This window comes from Scyliorhinus torazame, chromosome 29 (genome assembly GCF_047496885.1).
Source record: "Scyliorhinus torazame isolate Kashiwa2021f chromosome 29, sScyTor2.1, whole genome shotgun sequence".
In the NCBI taxonomy this organism is placed as follows: Eukaryota; Metazoa; Chordata; class Chondrichthyes; order Carcharhiniformes; family Scyliorhinidae; genus Scyliorhinus; species Scyliorhinus torazame.
Genome location: NC_092735.1, coordinates 22541280 through 22563907, shown reverse-complemented (window position 1 = coordinate 22563907; position 22628 = coordinate 22541280). Strand labels below are relative to the sequence as shown.

Sequence of the window (22628 nt, the reverse complement as noted above, 5' to 3'; positions counted from 1 at the left end):
GCAAAATGACGTTCATGTGGTGTACTATTAGTAGCAGTGCAGAGTAATGAGCGAATGGAATGTAGTGCATGAGGGAGGACCTCTTGCCAGCGGGAGGCCGGGAGATTTCTGGACCATAGGGCCAGCTGGACGGCCCTCCATACCGTCCCATTCTCCCTTTCTACCTGTCCGTTTCCCCGGGGGTTGTAGCTCGTCGTTCTGCTGGAGGCGATGCCCCTGCTGAGCAGGAACTGGCGCAGCTCATCACTCATGAATGAGGATCTCCTGTCACTGTGGATGTAGGCGGGGAAGCCGAACAGAGTGAAGATAGAATTAAGGGGTTTAATGACGGTGGCAGACGTCATGTCGGGGCATGGGATGGTGAAGGGAAAACGGGAGTATTCATCGATCACACTGAGGAAATACGTGTGTCGGCCGGAGGAGGGGAGGGGGCCTTTGAAATCCACGCTGAGGCGTTCAAAGGGGCGGGAGGCCTTCACCAGGTGCACGCGGTCCGGCCGGTAGAATTGCGGCTTGCACTCCGCACAGATCTGGCAGTCCCTGGTGATCATCCTTACTTCCTCGACGGAGTAGGGCAAATTTTGTGCCTGAATGAAGTGGTACAACCGAGTGACCCCTGGGTGACAAAGGCTGTCGTGCAGGGTCCGGAGTCGGTCTACCTGTGCGCGGGCACATGTACCTCGGGATAGGGCGTCTGGGGGCTCGTTGAGTTTGCCAGGGCGATACTTAATCTCGTAGTTATAGGAGGCCGTCTGCCTCGATTCTCCACCGCAAGATTTTGTCATTTTTGATCTTGCCTCGCTGAGTGTTGTTGAACATGAAGGCTACCGACCATTGGTCAGTGAGGAGAGTGAATCTCCTGCCGGCCAGGTAATGCCTCCAATGTCGCACAGCATCAACGATAGCCTGGGTCTCCTTTTCGACAGATGAGTGCCGAATTTCAGAGGCATGGAGGGTGCGGGAAAAGAATGCCACAGGCCTGCCTGCCTGGTTGAGGGTGGCGGCAAGGGTGACGTCCGATGCGTCGCTTTCTACTTGGAAGGGCAGTGTTTCATCTACAGCGTGCGTTGTGGCCTTGGCAATATCAGCTCTGCTCCGGGCAAAGGCCTGTTCGGCCCCGGCCGTCAGGGGGAAATGAGTGGACTGTATGAGTGGGCGGGCCTTGTCCGCATAGTTTGGGACCCACTCAGCGTAATACGAGAAGAACCCCAGGCAGCGTTTGAGGGCCTTGGGGCAGTGGGGGAGGGGAAGCTCCATGAGGGGGCGCATGCGGTCGGGATCGGGCCCCAGAACTCCGTTCTGGACCATGTAGCCGAGGATGGCTAAGCGGTTTGTACGGAACACACACTTCTCCTCGTTATACGTGAGGTTGAGGAGAGTGGCGGTGCGGAGAAATTTAGCGAGGTTGGCGTCGTGGTCCTGCTGATCTTGGCCGCAGATGGTCACATTGTCTAGGTACGGAAACGTGGCTCGCAAGCCGTACCGGTCGACCATTCGGTCCGTCTCCCTTTGGAAGACCGAAACCCCATTGGTGACGCCGAAGGGGACCCTAAGGAAGTGATATAGCCGGCCGTCTGCCTCGAAGGCAGTGTATGGCCGGTCCGATTTACGGATGGGGAGCTGGTGGTAAGCGGATTTCAGGTCCACTGTTGAGAAGACCCGGTACTGTGCAATCTGGTTAACCATGTCAGATATGCGTGGGAGGGGGTACGCATCGAGCTGCGTGTACCTGTTGATGGTCTGGCTGTAGTCCACGACCATTCGATTTTTCTCCCCAGACTTAACCACTACCACTTGAGCTCTCCAGGGGCTGTTGCTGGCCTCGATGACTCCCCCCCGAAGCAAACGTTGGACCTCGGACCTGATGAAGGCCTTATGCTGGGTGCTGTACCGTCTGCTCCTGGTGGCTACGGGTTTGCAATCTAGAGTTAGATGGGCAAAGGGGGAAGGAGGATCGACCTTTAGGGTCGCGAGGCCGCACACAGTGAGGGGTGGTAAGGGTCCGCCGAATTTAAGGGTCAGGCTCTGGAGGTTGCACCGAAAATCCAGGCCAAGGATAAGTGCAGGGCAGAGGTTAGGGAGGACGTGGAGGCGAAAACCGTGGAACTCTACGCCTTGGACTGTGAGCGTGACCGAGCAGTAACACCGGATCGCTACGCAATGGGATCCGGAGGCCAGGGAGATACTTTGATTGATAGGGTGTACCTTAGAGGGAGCAGCACCTTACCGTATTTGGATGTACAAAGCTCTCGGTGCTCCCGGAGTCCAGTAGGCAGGAGGTCACGTGGCTGTTGACTTTCACGCTGGTGGATGCGTTGGTCAGAGTGTGTGGTCTGGACTGGTCGATTACCATGGATGCGAGTCGTGGTTGATCGTCGGGTAGTGAGGCAGCCGCTGCGTCGGGGTCCTGAAACGCCGTTGGTCTCCGTGTGCTGCGGGGTGGACAAGATGGCGGCGCCCGGAGGCCCTGGGGGTCACAAAATGGCGGCGCCCATGGAACGCACGTTGCGGGGGTGGAGCAAGATGACGGCGCCCATGAAACGAACGTGTTGTGCGGGGGAGAAGATGGCGGCGCCCATTGCTCGCACATGGCCTGGGGAGGAGGGGAGGAAAGCGGCACCCATTGTCCGTGACCGGGGGGGGGGGGGGGGGTGGGGGCTGCCGCTGACGGGCCTGGCACACCGCTGCTTAGTGGCCCTTCTTCCTGCAGGCCTTGCAAAGGGCAGCGTGGGCCGGGCAGCGTTGGCGGGGGTGTTTTTGCTGGTCGCAAAAATAGCATCGGGGCCCACCGGAGATCACCGGCTGGTGCGTAGCGCAGGCGTACTGGGTGGGTAGCGCCCCCGGTGGGGCGGCTGCCTGTGGGGCCATGAAACGTAGGAGGAGTGGGCCGCGCGGTTGGGGACGTAGGACTGTACATTGCGCAGGGCGACCGTCATAGAAAACGCTAGTGTTTTAGTCTCTGCGAGGTCCCTTCTAGGAGCCAATTCCAGTTACAAAAGCGTCCCTCATAAGGAGATCTGAGTGCTCCTTTGCCGTAACGTCCTGGCAGTCACAGTCCCGAAATAGTGGGATCAGGGCCCTCCAGAAGTCCTCGATTGACTCACCAGGTAGTTGAGTACGCGTTGCGAGCGCGTGTCTGGCGAAGAGCGTGTTTGTCTTCTGCTCATAACTCTCTTTGAGTCGAGTCATAGCGTCAGCGTAATTGGGCGCATCCTGGATCAGCGGGAAGACTTTAGAGTTGAGTCTGGAGTACAAGATTTGAACCTTCTGGGCCTCTGGAACAGGGGTCGGTGCCGCGTTGATACACGCTTCAAAACAAGCTAGCCAGTGCTGAAAGTCCTTTCTGGCGTCGCTTGCGTGTGGATCCAGCTGCAGGCGATCTGGTTTAATCCGGAGGTCCATCTTCTGAATCAGATACTAATAAATTGAGGCACGATCAATTTGGCTGGAGACGAAGTTGAATTCAAACTGAGGCTTTATTAGTGTCTGAAATGTGGCCTCCGACAGCAGCTGACGAAATGGCTGCGAGCTGGAGGCCACTCATATTTATAACCCGGCTCCTGGGCGGAGCGAGCATGCAGGGGCCCAGGTGAACCTGTAGTGCAGGTTCTACCGTACAGCCCTTAATATAGGAACACAGTGGTTTACCACAGCAGATAAGCTGATTAAGGTTAGTTAAGTGGGAGGAACACGTGGAGTATAAACATTGGCACCAATGTTTTTTTTTAAAAGGGCAGCACGGTAGCACAAGTGGATAGCACTGTGGCATCACTGCGCCAGGGTCCCTGGTTCAATTCCCCGCTGGGTCACTGTCTGTGCGGAGTGTGCACGTTCTCCCCGTGTCTGTGTGGGTTTCCTCCGGGTGCCCCGGTTTCCTCCCACAGTCCAAAGATGTGCAGGTTAGGCGGATTGGCCGTGCTAAATTGCCCTTAGTGTCCAGAAAGGTGAGGACGGGTTATTGGGTTACGGGGATAGGGTGGAAGTGAGGGCTTAATGTGGGTGGGTGCAGACTCGATGGGCCGAATGGCCTCCTTCTGCACTGTATATTCTATGTTCTATAAGACGGGGGTGTATCCACTCGGCCCATCGGGTCTGCTCAATAAGATCATGGTTGATCTGATATGATCATCCTCAACTCCACTTCCCCGCCTTACCCCCTTAACCCTCAATTCCCTTACTGATGTGGCTATCTCAACCTGGAACATAATGATCCAGCCCCTACAGCTCTCAGCTCTCTCTTCCACAGGTTCACTACCCTCTGAGAGAAGAAATTCCTCCTGATCTCTGACTTAAATGAGTGACTCCCTTACTCCTGAGATTATGCCCTCTGGTCCTAGACTCTCCCACAAGGGGAAACAACCTCTCGGCATAGACTCTGTCAAGCACCCCCTGAGAATCCGATGTGTCTCAATAAAGTCATCTCTCGTTCTTCTAAACTCCAATGAGCACAGGCCCCATCTACTCACCCCCTCCTCATGAAAAAATCCTCCCACACGGGGGGTCAACCTAGAGCCGTCTCTGGGCTGCCTCCAATGCTGCTATGTCGTTGTTAGATATCTAGGGGGCGATTCTCCAATATTGGGCCCAAGAGTTCGCGCCGTCGTGAACGCCGTCACGTTTCACGACGGCGCGAACTGGGCCCGGTTATGTACGATTCTGGCCCCCACAGGAGGCCAGCACGGCGCTGGAGCAGTTCGCGCCGCTCCAGCCCGCGCATGCACAGTTGGGCTGCGCCGACCTGCGCATGGCGCGGGGGACTCCTTTTGCTGCGCGCCGGCCCCGACCAACACGGGGTCGGTGTTCAGGGGCTGGCCGTGCCAGGAAGGAGGCCTGGGGGGGGGGGGTGGAGAGAGAGAGAGAGAGAGAGAGAGGCTGGCCCGCCGATCGGTGGGCCCCGATCGCGGGCCAGACACCATCGGAGGTCCCCTCGGTGAAGGAGCCCCCCTCACAGGCCGCCCCCCGACCGTTTTCCCGCAGAGATCCCGCCGGCAGCGACCAGGGGTGAACGGAGCCGGCGGGAATCTGTCGTATCGGAGCGGCCGCTGGAATCGGCGGGGCCGCCGATTCTCCGGGCCGAGCGGCCGCTCCGATATGACAGAGTCCCGCCGGCGCCGTTCACCCCTGGTGCAAACGGGCGCCGATTCTCCACACCTCGGAGAATTGCGCGCCGGCCTCATGGCACGGTTGCGGCGAGTCCGGCCCGGCGCGGGGCTCCGAGCATCGCCCCCTCCTAGTGTTTTGGGGTGGTTTTGCACAGGGACGTCGGCGCAGCAGAGCGAGTGTGCTTTGATTCAAGGACATGTTACCTGTTATGTCAGAGCACCCACAGTCTCCATAGTTACCGGACCTGATCCCTATCGAGTGCGGCAATATTACTTTCCCAGATACAGCAGTCTAAACACAAGGGGGGAAAAGGGGACTTATTTTCGGTGAGAATGGGGAGGTGGCGGCTGGGTCCTTTAAAATAGAATGGGTGGCCAGCTCACGCCTTGCTGCATGAGCTGTCCCGCATAATAGTCATAGAGCTTTATAGCAGAAAGAGGCCCCGAGGCCGATCGTGTCTGCGCTGGCCATCAAGCACCGATCTATTCTAATCCCGTTTTCCAGCACTTGTACGCCACGGCGTTGCAAATGCTCATCGAAGCGTTTCTTTAATGTGGTGAGGGTTCCTGTCTCTAACCACCCTTTCAGGCAGCGAGTTCCAGATTCCCACCACAATCTGGGTGAAAAAGTCTTACCGCAAATCCCCTCCAAATCTCCTGTCCTTGTCCTTAAATCTACTCCTCCTGGTCATTGACCCCTCTGCGGAGGGGAAAGGTTCCTTCCTCTCTACCCAGGGGAGGGATGGTCTGTCACCCTTTTTAAAGGTCGGGCGACTCAGGATGGATTTTTCTACCTGGCGGATGGGGTGAGGATATTGCACCCCTGCCCCCTCCCCACCACCAACCGCCCAATAATATTCAGCCCAGAATCACATCCATGTAATGAACATGTGTAGACGTCGCATGTTAAACCTGCGCGTTAGCACATCAATGTGCAGCAAAGGAAAGCATGCTGCACGTTCCCCGTTGATTTGAATCACATCAGTGACCTGCATTCATGTAGCACCTTTTCATGCACTACAAAAAAAGTGCCCCGAGGCACTTGATGGGGCGCACGTCATACAAAATATGGCACCAAGCCACAGGAGTTGACGTTAGCACAGGCGATCAAAAGCTGGGCCAAAGGGGTAAGTTTTAAGGAACGTCTTGAAGGAGGAGAGCAAGAAGGCGGCGGGGGTCTAGGGAATGAATTCCAGGGCTCGGGATCCAGGGCCTGGCCCCCGACGGTGGGGCGATTTAAAATGAGGGATCAGAGGACCGCGGGTTGTGGGTTTGGAGGGGGTGGCGGAGATGGGGAGGAGGGGGGTTGGGGGGGGGGAGGGGGGTTTGAAAACCTGGATGAGAATTTTAAATTCGAGACATTGCTTAACCAGGAGCCTGCGAGCGCAGAGGTTGCGGGGGGGGTGGGGGGGGTTGGTTTCGAACGGGGGAGCACAGTTTGGATGACCCCAGATATAAGGAGGGGAAAACTTGCGAGGCCAGGCAGGACTGCTCTGGAATAGTCATGTCGAGAGGTAACAGTGGCGTGAGGGTTTCAGCTGTCGATGAGCTGAGGCAGGACCTGCGTCGCAATATTACGCAATATTACGCAGGTAGAAAAGGGTAGTTTTCTAACTGATGGCGTCAGTATGTGGTTGAAAGCTGGGTTTGGGGTCAAATATGACCCTGACACCACTTAAGCATTCTTGCTCGATGAGTAACGTGAAGTTGCCAGGTGACCATTGCCTGCTTTCCCCTTTTTGAGGGGGGACAGCTGACTGGTGGTGATTTAACACGAGGATCACCACAAGGAGCAAAGGGGCCTTCATGAATAACCTCAGCCGGTACGGGGAATTGAACCCACGCCTTTGGCCTCGCTCGGCATCATGAACCAGTCATCCAGCGCACTGAGCTAAACCGGCCCTGTGGCAGTAAAAGAGGCCAAGTAAATGCAAGTTCTTTCTTTCCCTCCATAAACCGCCAGGCACATCGTGCTAATGTTGCGTCAATTACATTGTTCAGGTTAAGCAAAACAGATGACAGGTATGAATTGTCTTTGGGCACGTATCAACAGGGGATGGCTGGGACACTGTTTAGTGGGAGGAGAGTTTTGAGATGGTCGATATTATGGACGATAAGGGAATAGTGTAGATGGGCTTTAGAGTGGTTTTTGGATCTTTATCCTAATTTGGATAAATCAGATAACCAATTATACTAAATCAAATAAATGGAGCGCTTGGATCCCATTAACACATAGTATCATAGAATTTACAGTGCAGAAGGAGGCCACTCAGCCCATCGAGTCTGCACCGGCTCCTGGAAAGAGCATCCCACCCAAGGTCAACACCTCCACCCTATCCCCATAACCCAGTAACCCCACCCAACACTAAGGGCAATTTTGGACACTAAGGGCAATTTATCATGGCCAATCCACCTAACCTGCACATCTTTGGACTGTGGGAGGAAACCCACGCAGACACGGGGAGGATGTGCAGACTCCGCACAGACAGTGACCCAAGCCGGGAATCGAACCTGGGACCCTGGAGCTGTGAAGCAATTGTGCTATCCACAATGCTACCGTGCTGCCCCCGAGACATGGTCTCGTGGGCGACATGGTGGCGCAGTAGTTAGCACTGATGCCTCGCCGCTGAGGACCCGGGTTCCATCCCAGTCCCGGGTCACTGTCCGTGTGGAGTTTGCACATTCTCCCCGTGTCTGTGTGGGTCTCACCCCCTCAACCCAAAGATGTGCAGACCAGGTGGATTGGCCATGCCAAATTGCCCCTTAATTGGGTAAGAAAAGAATTGGTTACTGTGAATTTAAAGAAAGAAACTACATGGTCTCATTTAGTCCTAATCTCGTTCGCCCATGAGCACAGAAGGAAAGAAAATAGCAGGAGGCCATTCAAAAATCAATCATGTGGATTGATCAGCATGTTTGTCCAATGAGCTAAACAGAGGGGGATGTTCTTTCAGTTCGACGCCTGGTTTCTGCTGACTTGGCTGATCTCAACGGAAGAGCCACCATCCCCCTCGGCGCTCCTGGGTTCTTTCCTTCCCCGTCATGTCCATTGCTTGGAAATAGGTTCGCCAGAGGCGAAGGCTCGAGGAGCACCAGCTTGCACCAGGCACAGCTGTTCCGTGTGGAAGAATTTACCCATTTAGAAATCAACCCGTTCGGCCACCTTCCTTGGGTTATCAAGTCCTGGGGTGGAACCCAAACCTGGAGCTTCCGGCCCAGAGGCGGGGAGGTGGCCCTCTGCGCCACAAGGCCTCCCGCTCCTGGGATAGAAAGGGGAAAACCGGCTCGATTTCCTTCTCTTAATTGCCATCGAAAGCAGGAGAGGAGAATTGTTCCCCTCTGGAAGTGCAGCTGTGCCTCTGTTGAGAGAGGAGAGAAATACAAATAAAAGTGCTGGAAAAACTCAGCAGGCCCGGTCATATCTGTGGAGTGAGAGAAAATGCTAACGTTTCGAGTCCAGTGTCACTCTTTTCCGGAAATTGGAGGGGGACCGTTTTGGACAGAAATGTCCACTGAAAGACGTAGCGTGTACCTTTGTAGAGACCCCATTGGCTTGTACTGTATTGAAAGTTTTCCCAGCGCCTTCCCTCAGTGGCACAGCGGTTAGCTCTGCTGCCCCACAGTGCCAGGAACCCAGGTTCAATTCCGACCTTGGGTGACTCTCTGTGCAGAGTCTGCACGTTTTCCCCGTGTCTGCGTGGGTTTCCTCCGAGTGCCCCGGTTTCCCCCCACAGTCCAAAGATGTGCTGGTAAGGAGGATTGGCCATGCTAAATTGTCCCTTAGTGTCCAAAGGTCGGGCAGGGTTAAGGGGATAGGGCGGGGGAGTGGGCCTGGGTAGGGTGCTCCTTTTGAAGGGTCGGTACTGACACGATGGGCCGAAGGGCCTCTTTCTACACCGTAGAGATTCTATGATTGAAATGTGGCACTGTACACGTTTCTCGGGTCTCCCGTCCTTCTGTAAGATTCAGTCACGTATTTCCTAAACTTGGCGCAGTGGGTTAGCATCCCTGCCTCTGAGCCGGGAGCTCCGGGTTCGAGCTTCACCCCAGGCCTTGATGGCCAAGGGAGGTGTGTTCATGACGCGGCCAATGGTTGGCCGTAAGAGCAGGAGAGACTCCTGGTCAGCCACGCTTCATGCAGAGTGGCGTCACTCAAGCTATAAACCTCTGGCGACAGACTGGCGACCTGTTCCGCGAATCACTACGTATGGAAGCAGACGAACGTCTGCCCTAGTGCATCACTAGGTGCAGCGAGAGAATTTGATGTCAGTGTTATAAAGTCGCTACTTCCTCACTCGTATCATCTTTCCTGCTTGTTTGAACCTGGTTAGTGCCTGAACTGTTAGCTCTTATAAATGTGCAGAACCAGGGCCTCAACCTCGTTTGTACTGAGGGAGCCATGTGAAAGGCGCCATATAAATGTAATCCCTCCCCTTGACGGCACCAGAAAATCCCGCCAATTGACCCCTCCTAACACATTGTCCCAAGTTCCCCATTTGGACGGAAGGCCAAAGATACAGAGGTTTGCCACATCTGTCGGAACTTCTGGAACAAAACGTAATAAATGCAACTCCAGCAAGGGCTTCACCTATAAACTCCCGTAGATATAGCAGGTGTACCTGTAACAGCAATGTCACCTGCTCTCTCAATAACATTGAGTCAGAGACCTCTTTTTGCCCTATCTCCAGCAATAACCAAATCCCCTGCGACTGTACTGTGCCCGCTCACCAAACTGGTTTGACTGAAATATAGGGCAAGGTTTAACGGGGGGCGGGAAAAAAACCCAGAGGCCCGTTTTGGGCACATTTTAGCGGGGTGATTCTCTGCGCCTGCAGCGCTGCGAACGACCTCACTGTCAAACGGGACTTTTGTTGGGGGGGGGGCCTCAGTAAGGTGTCTGAGACACGGGTGTTCGATCCCGGGCCTTAGGAGACTCCAGCGTAGACGTATTTAAGTGAAGCTAACTGCTCACCTTAAGTATGCAAATTTAGATCTCACCAGGTGTCCCGAGCGTCATCAAGCCCCCGAGAGGCCACTCACGAGATTTAACGGCCTGGCCACGTCACCGAGTCGGGCACAACGAGGCCGTTCAGTCGCCCCCATTGGGCAGAAGAACTTGGCACACCACAACTAATCAATTACTGTTGTAAGTCCAATCAATTGAGCCAGATAGGCAGTGGCAGCAGCCAGCCTGCCTCGTGTGAGATCACGTCGGCAGCCGGTTAGAGGATTGACCACTTGGCCCCTCTCCGGCCCGGCCTTTAGTGCCGGGTTGGGGGGTGGGGGGGGGGGGTCACGGACCATCGAGGGCCAGATTGAGCCGGGTGCAACCCAACAGCAAACCAATGACTGGCCACTTTCGGAAGGGTGCAAAGGCCGTGGCAAAGATTCACCAAAGGGGGCTCCAGGCACGAGGGAATTCCGTCACGTGGATGTTTTCCCTCGGAGAAGGGAAGACGGGGACTAAATCATGAGGGGCCTGGCGAGAGTAGAAACTTCAACCAACTTCTCTGCTCTGTGTATTGTTACCAGCACTCTGAGTCACAAGTTTTAATACCGAACCAGCCAAATTTTTAAAATTCCTACGTGGGATGTGGGTGTCGCTGGCTGAGCCAGGATTTATTGCGTCCCCCCCCCTCCCTAATTGCTCTTGCTAGGCCATTTCAGAAGGCAATTAAGAGTCAACACAGGCCGGATCGGGTGAGAACGGCAGATTTCCTTCCCAAAAGAGCATTAGTGTACCAGATGGGCTTTTCCAACAGTCAGCAAAGGTTTTAATAATAATCTTTATTGTAGGCTTACAAGTAGGCTTACATTAACACGGCGATTACCTAACAGCCCATCTTGTGGGAGGAAACTGGAGCACCCGGAGGAAACCCACGCAGACACGGGGAGAACGTGCAGACTCCGCACAGACAGTGACCCAAGCCAGGAATCGAACCTCGGACCCTGGCGCTGTGAAGCAACAGTGCTAACCACTGTGCCGCCCAGGCCATCTTCCAGCTGTTTTTAATTGAATTCAAATTTCACCATCTCCCAATGTCCAGGGATGTGCAGGTTACGGGGATAGGGCGAGGGGGTGAGTCTAGGTAGGGTGGTCTTTAGAAGAGCCGGTGCAGACTCGATGGGCCGAATGGCCTCCTTCTGAACTGTGACTTCTATGATAATCTATGATTAATCTAGGACAAAGGTTCGGCACAACATCGTGGGCCGAAGGGCCTGTTCTGTGCTGTATTTTTCTATGTTCTATGTTCTAATTTTGTACGCCCAGATCAAATCTCCCTTACTCTAAGGAGAACAACCTCAGCTTCTCATTGTGTTATTAATTATTAATGATAAATTGCCCTAAGTGTCCAAAGAAAAAGGTTAGGCGGAGTTACTGGGTTACAGGCATAGAGTGGAGGCGTGGGCTTAAGTGGGGTGCTCTTTCCAAGTGCCGGTGCAAACATGATGGGCCGAATGGCCTCCTTCTGCACTGTAGATTCCATGATTAGAGTCACAGAGTCATAGATAGAATCATAGATGTTTACAGCATGGAAACAGGCCCTTCGGCCCAGCTTGTCCATGCCGCCCAGTTTCTATCACTAAGCTAGTCCCACTTGCCCGCATTTGGCTCATATCCCTGTATACCCACCCTGCCCATGTAACTGTCTACAGAGTCATAGATTCTCCAACCTAACCTTGTAACGAAATTGAAATCGCCTCCTCCCAGGAACCTTTCTGGTACAATCTGTGATGGTACTTCGGTGACTGTTCTCTGTGGCCATTGGTGGATAATAATTATAATAATTGCTTATTGTCGCAAGCAGGCTTTAATGAAGTTACTGTGAAAAGCCCCTAGTCACCACTTTCCAGCGCCTGTTCGGGGAGGCCGGTACGGGAATTGAACCCACGCTGCTGGTCTTGTTCTGCATTGCATTGTTCTGCTTTGCAAGCCAGCTATTTAGTCCACTGTGCTAAACCAACCCCTCCAGATTGCAAGCGGGTTACATGTCTACACTCTCAGCACCAGATCAGATGAATGAAGAATAGGGAGCGGAACAAAAAAAAGCAGAGAGATGCCCAATTTATTTTTCTTAAAAGAGCTCCAGTCAGACGAAACAGTACGTTACTGGCACAAGAACGCGCTGGAGCCCCACTGCATTGTGCCAGGGAGCAAACAGGATTGAAAGCACAGTGCTGAACATGCAAAATAGACTTTGCTGTGTCACAGCGGGGAGGCACTCTGTGTGGGCATGGTGCTTCAGAGAAGGGTACTCGAGAGAGAGGCAAAGAACATTGCATCAGCTACAGGCCAACTCTCTCATCCCGTGGTTAAGGAAGGTTCATTGTTTCAGCGTTGTTCACAACCAACCAATGAAGAACTCCTGATCTGTTGTTACCGTAGCGACGTAGGAAAATGCGGCAGCCATTTTGCGCACAGCAAGATCCCACACGCTGCCGCAATATGACTTTGGGAAAGCAATCGGCAATGTCTCTTCCAACCTTTCTCCAATTAGCGTACCCACCGACAAAGGATTGTCTCCCTCTGGTAGGGTCAGGGAATAATTTGCAAACGTGACGGTTTTCCGGGGGGGGTGGGGGGGGATAAAAAATCAACCAATTTCTCCTTTCCGTCATCCCATTTCTCTTCACCCTCCGAAAATGGGACTCGTGAAGGCTTCTAACCTGCTTCCGGCCTCAAACTCTTAATAATAATCTTTATTGTCACAAGCAGGCTTACATTAACACTGCAATGAAGTTACTGCGAAAAGCCCCGAGTCGCCACATTCCGGCGCCTGTTCGGGTACACCGGGGGAGAATTCAGAATGTCTAAATTACCAAACAAGCACGTCTTTTGGGACTTTTGGGAGGAAACCGGAGCGCCCGGAGGAAACCCACGCAGACACGGGGAGAACGTGCAGACTCTGCACAGGCAGTGACCTAAGCCGGGAATCGAACCTGGGACCCTGGAGCTGTGAAGTAACTGTGCTAACCACTGTGCTACAGTGCCGCCCTTTCTCCAGTTTTCCATGTTGCAGATAGTCTCTGGCCTATTTATCAATATTCAATCATCCCCAGTGGAACATATTTTGGCCGTGAGGCCAGTTTCCTCAGGGTAGGTTTCTTCCCTCACTCCGGTAAAAGAACAGTGAGCTTGAGTAGTCTCTTATGGTTCCACTCCCATTTCCGAGTCCACATCTTTGTTGACGTTTTTCCAGGGCAATGAGTTGCCTCCGAAAGTCACCAAAACATTTTGTGAATGGTTTTGCTGTTCTGAATGAATGCGCAGTTTGGGGCACTGCTCAATACTTCAAGTGTGTTTTAAAGCAAAGTGCCAAACTGGGGCAGCACGGTGGCCCAATGGTTAGCAATGTTGCCTCATGGCGCCGAGGTCCCAGGTTCGATCCCGGCTCCGGGTCCCCGTCGTGTGAGACTGCAGTGCTAATCACTGTTCCACCGCGCTGCCCTCTCGTGAACCATCTCTGAGCTCCTTCTAGCAAACTCTGCTCTTCAGCACTTTGTATTTTATACTGAAGTCCAAAGATTGTATATCGTTGGTCGAGGCCATTGAATGGTGGTGTTGAAGGCAGCACGGTGGCGCAGTGGGTTAGCACTGCTGCCTCACGGCGCCGAGGTCCCAGGTTCGATCCCGGCTCTGGGTCACTGTCCGTGTGGAGTTTGCACATTCTCCCCGTGTTTGCGTGGGTTTCGCCCCCACAACCCAAAGATGTGCAGGGTGGGTGGATTGGCCACGCTGAATTGCCCCTTAATTGGAAAAATGAATTGGGTACTCTAAATTTCTCCTTTTTTTTAAATGGTGGCGTTGGATGCTTGATAGATGTTTGTGCAGAAAGGCTTCCCGCGTGGGTCGCGAAGGTTGGCCGGTTGGTAAAATGGGTCCTCGGGCGGGGGGGGGGGAAAGAAAAACACTGTCCTGGACGATGCGCCGAGAGGTAACCGCGTTCCGTCTGCGGGAGCATCCGGATAATTTTCAGCAGGGATTGAGCGAGGAAGGGCGATTCTGTGACCCTAGAACAGCACCAAGTGTGTTGTTGGGGGGGGGGGGATGAGTAGGTGCCCCATTTAGGAAGGAAACCTGCTGAATCATTCAGCCGTTAGCCTGTGGTTTGGGATGACCTTGTATCAATTTCAGATAAACATTTTTTTGTTCTGCTTTTCTTCTGTTGACAGTTAGGAATGTGCAGTGTATTTTTAGATCCTTGCGTTTCTCCTTTCTTTCTGCACTTTGAGGACAAAACCTTCAGGAATTTGCTGCGTTCTTCCGATCAGAGACCATGGTCGGCAGGGTTTTACCAACCCTCGGATGGCCAGCTGGGGACACGCACGTTTCATCAGAGCAGTGAACGGTTATTGCTGTTTTGTGTCCCAGGCTCTTGGGCGGGGGAAACGGGGGGTTCGAATCCCACCCCGGCAGCTGGCGGAATTTAAATTCCGTCAATAAAATCCTGGGATATTAAGGTAGCTGTCGTGTTATTGACTGTAAAGCAGACACCAAACTGAGACGTTGGTTCAATAAGATTTATTGAACTTCTGTAACAAGGCACACAGCTGGCTGTGGGTTGACTCTCTACTACTCTAAGTATACTAACTCTAACTAACTAGACCAGGCTAGATCTGAGCCACGTGTAGAAGGTGCTAACTGATGTATACACCCTGACTGTCACTACAGATGTCGCCAGTGGAAAGAGGCGGAGTGCTGATGCCTCGTGTGTTTCATAGTAGGAAGCCCCCCTCTGGTGTTCTGTCTAGTGATTGGTTGTGTTCTGTCCTGTGTGTTGATTGGTTAACCTGGGTGTCTATCACTGCCTCTCTTTACCTCACGATGTGTGTGAGTGCATATTATGACAGTAGCCTCCGTAATGGTGACCATGAAACCATCATGAGTGTTGTAAAGACCCACCTGGTTCACTAATGCGCCTTCAGGAAAGGAAATATGCCGTCCTTTCTGGCCGCCCTGTGACCCCAGACCCGACAGCAATGAGGTTGACTCTTACCCACCCCTCTGATATGGCCGAGTCGGGGGCGGGGGGGGTTCTGCCCAGGCCATCCGAGGCCTTCGGGTGGTTGGGCTCTGGGCAGGGTGGTACTCTGGTACTCCTGCTGCCACATGGGCACTGGTGCCAGGCTGCCTTTGCCAGGGCTCTGCTCCAAGGGCCCTCTTTCCTTACGAGGTGGTGTGGGGAGGGGAAACCTGAGGACCCTCTAAGAGGTAAGTTGAGGGGGTGGGGGTGTCCGGGAGCTGTGGGGTCTTGAGATGGGGGCAGCATTAAAATAGGTGCGGTACGTGCGGCCTCGGCCAAGGCAAAAAGAAACAGAGTGCGGTTTAAGTGGGGTTGTCCTTGGCGCGGCAGGCTCTGAGAAACACCCCCGCTATTCGCAACAAAAACCGGAATCTTTCTTTTTGTTAAATCGTGCCCCAGATCTCAATATCCAACCGGGGTCTCTAAAGCCATGTACAGCGTGTAGCACCGTCAATATGACGCGAGGCAGGTTGAGGTAATGTCAATTGAAGGCTTTATTAAGCAGAACTTTATCCCCAGCAACGTGGTTACAGAATGCAGCTGCTGAGGGAAATGGAGGGAAAAACTGTGTTCTTATACCGGCATTTCTGGGTGGAGTCCAGTAGGTGGCAGATCCTATCAGGACCTGGCATCCCTCCACCAATAGCCTGTCGACACGTGGTGTACCGTATTACCCCTAATACATACCACCACACAGCGGGAAGCCCTGATGCAGCTGTGGGGGTGGAGGGGTGTCACTGTCTCACTGAGGAGGCAGCTCGGATATTAACAATGCATAAACGTGCTGTCGATGTCACAGCTTAGCTTACAGTGCGCTGCAATAAAAATAGCAGTGCTGTAAAATCCCCAGCAGGTCTGTCACCATTGGAGAGAGAAACAGAGTTCTCGTTTTCAGCTCCCACCAGATATGTCATATTTCAATACATTTAAATGGAATTAGCGGGTTTCCCCACAGTACCGTCCCCCCCAAGTGGCCTGGGGGGGGGGGTGAGTGGGCGGGAGAGGGACATGACTGGGCAGTGCCCTTGGGCGCTCCATGGGTTCGGAGTACCGTGGGGGAGTGGCTCCCTGTGCGTGTGTGGGTGAGGTCCAGTTGAGGGGGGGGGGGGTGGTGTCAGTGTCTCTAGCAGGAAGTGCCAGGGTGCAGTGCTTGGGGAGGCATATGGGAGGGTGGGTTCTCCGTGTCCTCTGTATAAGAGGATCCCTGAGGGGGGCTTGTGCGTAGGGATGGTGGGAGGGCGGGGGGATCTCCCATGTCCGTGGTGAGGGGTACATTTTTTATTTTTCTAAGATCGGGCCCTTTCTGTAGGGTCTAGATTACTGATGTAGCACCAGTACACAAGTGCTTATTGTTCATACTGCAGCTGGGGGTGAAATAATTTCCAGCAAAGACCGACATGGGTGGACAGTTACCAGAGCTGTCTCCAAGAAAATTAGGTACCAGAGGTACCGGGTCCCTCCTTGAGGGTGCCATATTCTGTGTCACTGGCTGCAAAGTGCCTGTGCCGGCAAAAATTAAAAGGCTGACGCTGCAAAGCCTGCTGGCAAGTTCCCCTTCCTGGCTCGAGTAGGCCAAACCTAAAGCATGTCCCTGTAGGCCCGGCCCGAAAGCCTGCGTGAGAAGCTGATCTGTTGCTTTGGTCACTGCTGGCCTGTATCTCTCAGAACCTCAATGTGCTTTGAGCAAACGCAAACAAGTGAATTGGGAGCAAAGTGCTCGCAACACTGCCAAAATCAGCTCCGCAGTATAAACAGGGAACGTTCAACACCAACTGAAAACATTGAAGGGGAAATGAATTTGGAATGTAAACAATTCAAAACAAACTGTACACGTAAGAATTAGGAAGTGCTGATTGCAGAGAAATGGATAATGGGAACAGATTATCCACTGCTAATATAATTGATATATATGTGTCTCCACTTGCTTTGAAAGCCATCCACCAACTTTCTGCACTGGCTAATCTTCACTGGTGATTCTAGAAAGTGAAAGCCGCGGGGCTAGTTGGTCACGGACGTCTATTCTGCCTCCATTTCATCATCCACGAGGCCAAAAAAAAGTGTCTGCCGACTGAAGCTACACATCTCCCTTACCCTGGCCCAATCACAATGACTTCACCGCTGCCTGACTGAGATAAGCTACTTTGCTTCAGAATGTCAACAGCAACCATTTTGCTCCGAGTTCACACCCGGGCTTAATCGGCCAAGCACAGTGAGCATAGATTAGTTACCAGACTCACACAACCAGACACGAACAACAGCAACTTGTATTCATAACGCGCCTTGAACGCAATGAAGCACAGCATTACCAGACAATACGTGAGGGGGGTGACGCAAAGCTATGACAGGAGATATTGGAGGGGAAATGACTAACCGCTTGGTCAAAGAGAGAGGTTTTAAGGAGCCTTTAAAAGGACAAGGGAAAGGTAGAGGGCAGAGGTTTATGGAGGGAATTCCAGCACGTAAGGCCTTGGCAGCTGAAGGAACACAACGGTGGAGTGATTAACCTTCAAGATGCTGGAATGTAGGGGAGCACAGATAATGGGCTTGAGGAGATGAGGTCAGAAGATGTCGAAGCAGAACTAGGCCCCGCCATTAAATGAGATCATGAATGATCTTATATGATGATCCTCAATTCCACTTTCCCGCTTTATCCCCATAACCCTTGATTCCCTCACTGATTAGAAATTTGCCAATCTCTGCCTTGAACATACTTAACGACCCAGCCTCTACAGCTCTCTGCGGGAAAGAATTCCACAGATTCACTGCCCTCTGAGAGAAGAAATTCCTCCTCATCTCTATCTTAAATGGATGACTCCTCACTCTGAGATGATACCCTCTGGTCCTGGACTCTCCCACAAGGGGACACAACCTCTCGGCATCGAACCTGTCAAACCCTCTGAGAATCCGATATGTCTCAATAAGGTCACTTCTCGTTCTTCTCCACTCCAATGAGCACAGGCCCAACCTACTCAATCTCTCCTCATGAGAAAATCCCTCCATACCCGGGATCAACCCCGCCAACCTTCTCTGGACTCCCTCCAGTGCCAGTATATCTTTCCTCCTCGCCTGAGGTGTGGTGATCCTCGGGCTAAATCACCACCGGTCAGCTCATTCCCCCCCCCCCCCCCCAACCAATCCTTCAAAGGGGAAAACAATCTATGGTCATCTGGGACTATGGAGACTTAATCTTTCCTGGTAAGAGCGAGATCCAGATCGTGACGCTTAAGGTCTTGAGGGCAGTGCACTTCCAGGCTGGATCTCTGGCGAGGACAACCTGGCACCCGGGCACATTGGCACTGCCGGCCTGTTAGATCTCACGAAGCGTTCCAGATCTCGCGAGATTTAATGGCCTTGTCGCGTCACCGAGTCGGGTGCGGCGGGCCGGTTCGATCGTGCCCACAGTCGCTGTTGACCGATGCGGAGATTTATTCACACACTGCAGGATCACGCAAGCAACAATGAGATAAAGGTCCAGGTGACCTCTTTCGATCATGGTAGCTGCCAGATGCATTTTGAACAGGACAATGGGAGAACTTTTCTTCATTCATTCACGGGATGTGGGCATCGCGGGCTAGGCCAGCATTTATTGCCCATCCCTAATTGCCTTTGAGAAGGTGGTGGTGAGCCGCCATCTTGAACCTGCTGCAGTCCGTGTGGCGTAGGTACTCCCACAGCGAGGGAATCCCAGGATGTTGCCCCAGTGACAATGAAGGAACGGCCGATATATTTCCAAGTCAGGATGGTGTGTGGCTTTAGAGGGCAACTTGCAGGTGGTGGAGTCCATTTGCATCTGCTGCCATTGTCCTTCTAGAAAATGGCGGTCACAGGAATGTGCCGTCGAAGGAGTTGCTGTATCTTGTACATACTGCACGTTGTAAGTCAGTGGCAGAGGGATTGAATGTTTAAGGATGGGGTGCCAATCAAGCGGACTGCTCTGTCTTGGATGCTGTCAAGCTTCTTGCGTGTTGGAGCTCGTTCAAACAAGTGGAGAGGATTCACACTCCTGACGTGTAGATGGTGGACAAAGTTTGGGGAGTCGGGAGATGAGGGACTGCAGAATTCTCTAGCCTCTGATCATCTCTTGTAGCCGCAGTGTTTACTGGCTGGTTCAGTTCAAATACTGGTCGATGGTAACCCCAAGGACGTTGATAATGGGCAATTCAGCGATGGTAATGTCCTTGAATGTCAAGAGGAGATGGTTAAATTCTCTGTTGTCGGAAATGGCTCAGTGACTTCGCCCTTTGGAAGACGCGCCGTGGAATCTTTTTTGTTTGCTTGAGTTGATCAGGCAAATGGAAGATGGGGTTTCCCCGCGGTGTGTGCAGCTCGTCAATAGCCGCCATCGCGATCTTCCGCTCCCGCCGAAGTCAGTGACAGTTTGCACGGCTTGCCCATCCTGCCTCCCCGGGGGGTGTCAACTTTATCTGGATGGGACAATCCCGGCAGCAGGACGGGCCCGCAAAAATCCTGTCTCGGGATTGACACCCAATAGATGGTCAGGGTAGGTTATGGTGCTCACGTCTGAGAGTGGGGCTGCAACCTCACAGCTCTCTGCCCCCTGAGGCACGACGTGGGAAGCGCAGCCTAAATTTAGTCTGGGCCCGACCTGACAGCACAGCCGAGTAAGGTGAGGCTTCCTTGAGGAGGAAGTCTGTGCTGAAGTCAGAAGGTCATGAGTTCAAATCCCACTCCAGAGACGTGAGCACATACTCCAGGCTGAGACTCTCGGTCTAATATTGAAGGAGTGCAGCACCGTCGGAGGTGCAGTCTCACTGGTGAGGCATTAAACCGAGGGCCACGTCAGCCTCCTCGATTGGGTGTGTGTAAAATATCCTGTGCCACTATTGGGCTCTGCTGGAGTCCTGGTCAATATTTATCCCTCAACCAACATTGCAGAAACAAATTATCCATCATTATCACATCGCTGTTTGTGAAATTTCCTTCATCTTGGTTCCGAGAGCGGCCCACAAGACATTTTGTTGACCGATGCCCACGTGCGGGTTCGCCACATTCCGCTGATTTCCATCCGTGCCGTTTTTTTTCCTGCCGGTATGGCTGAAGTGATTTGCACACAAAGCGAGGGCGAGTGAAGTGAGGAGCGAGTGAAGTGAGGAGCGAGTGAAGTGAGGAGCGAGTGAAGTGAGGAGCGAGTGAAGTGAGGAGCGTGCCGATTGCTCACAACGTTAACTGTGAGAGCCGTGCACTCCCTCTGCGTCCAAAGTATAAATGTTTTGTCTTTACCATTTGAAGTTGGTGACAGTTCCGTAAATATATAGATGATTAAGCATATCCTATAACCCGCTGGGCGGCACGGTAGCACAGTGGTTGGCACTGTGGCTTCACAGCGGCAGGGTCCCAGGTTCGATTCTCGCATTGGGTCACTGTCTGTGCGGAGTCTGCACGTTCTCCCCGTGTCTGTATGGGTTTCCTCTGGGTGCTCCGGTTTCCCCCTACAAGAACTGAAAGATGTGCTTGTTAGGTGAATTCTCCCTCAGTGTACCCGAATAGGCGCCGGAATGTGGCGACTCGGGGCTTTTCACAGTAACTTCATTGCAGAGTTAATTAATGTAAGCCTACTTGTGACAATAAAGAATATTATTATGAAATATTCGGCGTGTATTAAATGTATTTAATCTAAGGGCAGCACGGTGGCGCAGTGGTTAGCCCTGCTGTCTCACGGCGCCGAGGTCCCAGGTTTGATCCCGGCTTTGAGTCACTGTCCGTGTGGAGTTTGCACATTCTCCCCGTGTCTGCGTGGGTTTCGCCCCCACATTCCAAAGATGTGCAGGGTAGGTGGATTGGCCACGCTAAATCGCCCCTTAATTGGAAAAAATGAATCGGGTACTGAAAAAAAATTGTTTTTTAAAGAATGTATTTAGTCTTATTCATGGGGTCACGGTTAGTGAACGAGCCCCAATTTCAATCTTGCGGCCCGCTGAGATGAAGGAGGGCCCCTCGTGCGGCCCACTCACCAGCCTGGGTTGCCCAACACTGGACTACACACGCTTCAAATGTACTTCCTTGGTTCTAAAGCTCTGACGTCCTGATTTTGAAGAAGGGTGCTATATGAATGCAAGTCCTTTTCCTCTTCACCCAACATCAGTTTGGCGTCAGGCAACGCTTCACTTTGCATGCAGGCAGCCCAAGCTCGCACTCCATGCAAAGCGGAGCCTCCTCACGCCCAGCTTGTCGTACAATTGCACCATTTGACTCGCATCCGGACTGAAATGCTCGCTCATCCGAGCACTGCTCCTGCACGACGTTCCTCGGCCTCTCGAAACCTTTAAAGAGTGATGGAGGTGGTGGGCTTGGGGTGGAGATGGGAGGGGATGGTGGTGGCAATGGTGGGGGGGGGGGGGGGGGGGGGGGGGGGGGGGAGGACGGGGATGGGGGGAGGGTTGCTCTTGTGTTTTTCTGAGAGGCACTGCGAGTCTGAATTCACTGAGACGTTTCCATGCAACAGCGTCTCCATAGCAACGTCCTCGCATATAAATGCTATTTATTTTTCAGTTCCTTCTCTGGGAAGGTTTCAGCCAAATACTTTCCCCGCAATCGATTCCTCACAAAAAAAAGTTCCACCATCTACGTGAGCCGCCACATCAGCTCTCTGTCTGAGGTCCGGGTGGTTTTGGAATGAGGATTCTCACCTCTGGTTGCTGATGGACTCCGAGACGTTCTAATTCCGTTGAAATTCCTTGCGCATCGGGGAGCTTTGAGAGATTGTTTCTGATCAGCCGAACTATAAATACCTCCATTATCTTGACGTCTGTTTGTGCATCTTGAAGCAAGAAGGCTGAGGCGGTGACCGAGTAGAGGTCTTTAAAATGATGAAAGGCCTAGATCGAGTGGATAGGAAGAGAATGTTTCCTGCCCTGCGGAAGAACATAATGAGAGGCCGACAGTCAATATAAGATGGTCCACCAAGATATCCAATGGGGAATCCAGAAGAAACATCTTCACCCAGAGAGCGGTGAGAATGTGGAACTCGCTACCACAGGAAGTGATTGAAGTGAATGGTACAGATGTGTTTGAGGAGAACGCAGACAGATATGAGGGAACAGAGGATTTCAATGATAGATTTAGAGGAGGACTGATAGAAGGAGCGTCAATGCCAGCATGGACTGGTTGGACTGAATGGCCTGTTTCTGGACTGTGTGTACAATACGATCCTTTCTAATCATCTGTGGAATTCGCGACCCCAGAGTGCGGTGGGTGCTGGGACAGTGAGTAAATTTAAGGAGGAGTTAGACAGATTTTTAATTGGTAATGGGTTGAAAGGTTATGGAGAACGGGCAGGACGGTGGAGTGGAGGCCATGGTGGGATCAGCCATGATCACATTGAGGGCGTTCGGCCCGGGAGGCTAAATTGCCCAGTCTCGCTCCTAGGTCATGTGTTCCAGGGAGGAGATGCTCTGGCTGATTTCGCAATCCAGCTCTTGGTCTGTAACATTGTAGGTGGCAGATGAGGAACACATCAGCCATGATAGAATGGTGGAGCAGA

At 52.8% G+C, this 22628-nt stretch overlaps 1 protein-coding gene across 4 annotated transcripts in view; it reads left to right on the top strand.

Annotated features, from left to right (window-relative positions):
* Positions 1–22628, top strand: part of LOC140403927 (transcription factor MafK-like) — a 64511-nt gene that overhangs the window by 4112 nt on the left and 37771 nt on the right. The window contains exon 1 of one of the 4 annotated variants that reach the window (XM_072492181.1): positions 21588–22097. The exons of the other annotated variants lie outside the window; for them this stretch is intronic. The gene's annotated coding sequence lies outside the window, so the exon portion shown is untranslated. Of the gene's footprint in view, positions 1–21587; positions 22098–22628 lie in introns of those variants that run through there. 4 annotated transcript variants of the gene reach the window in all.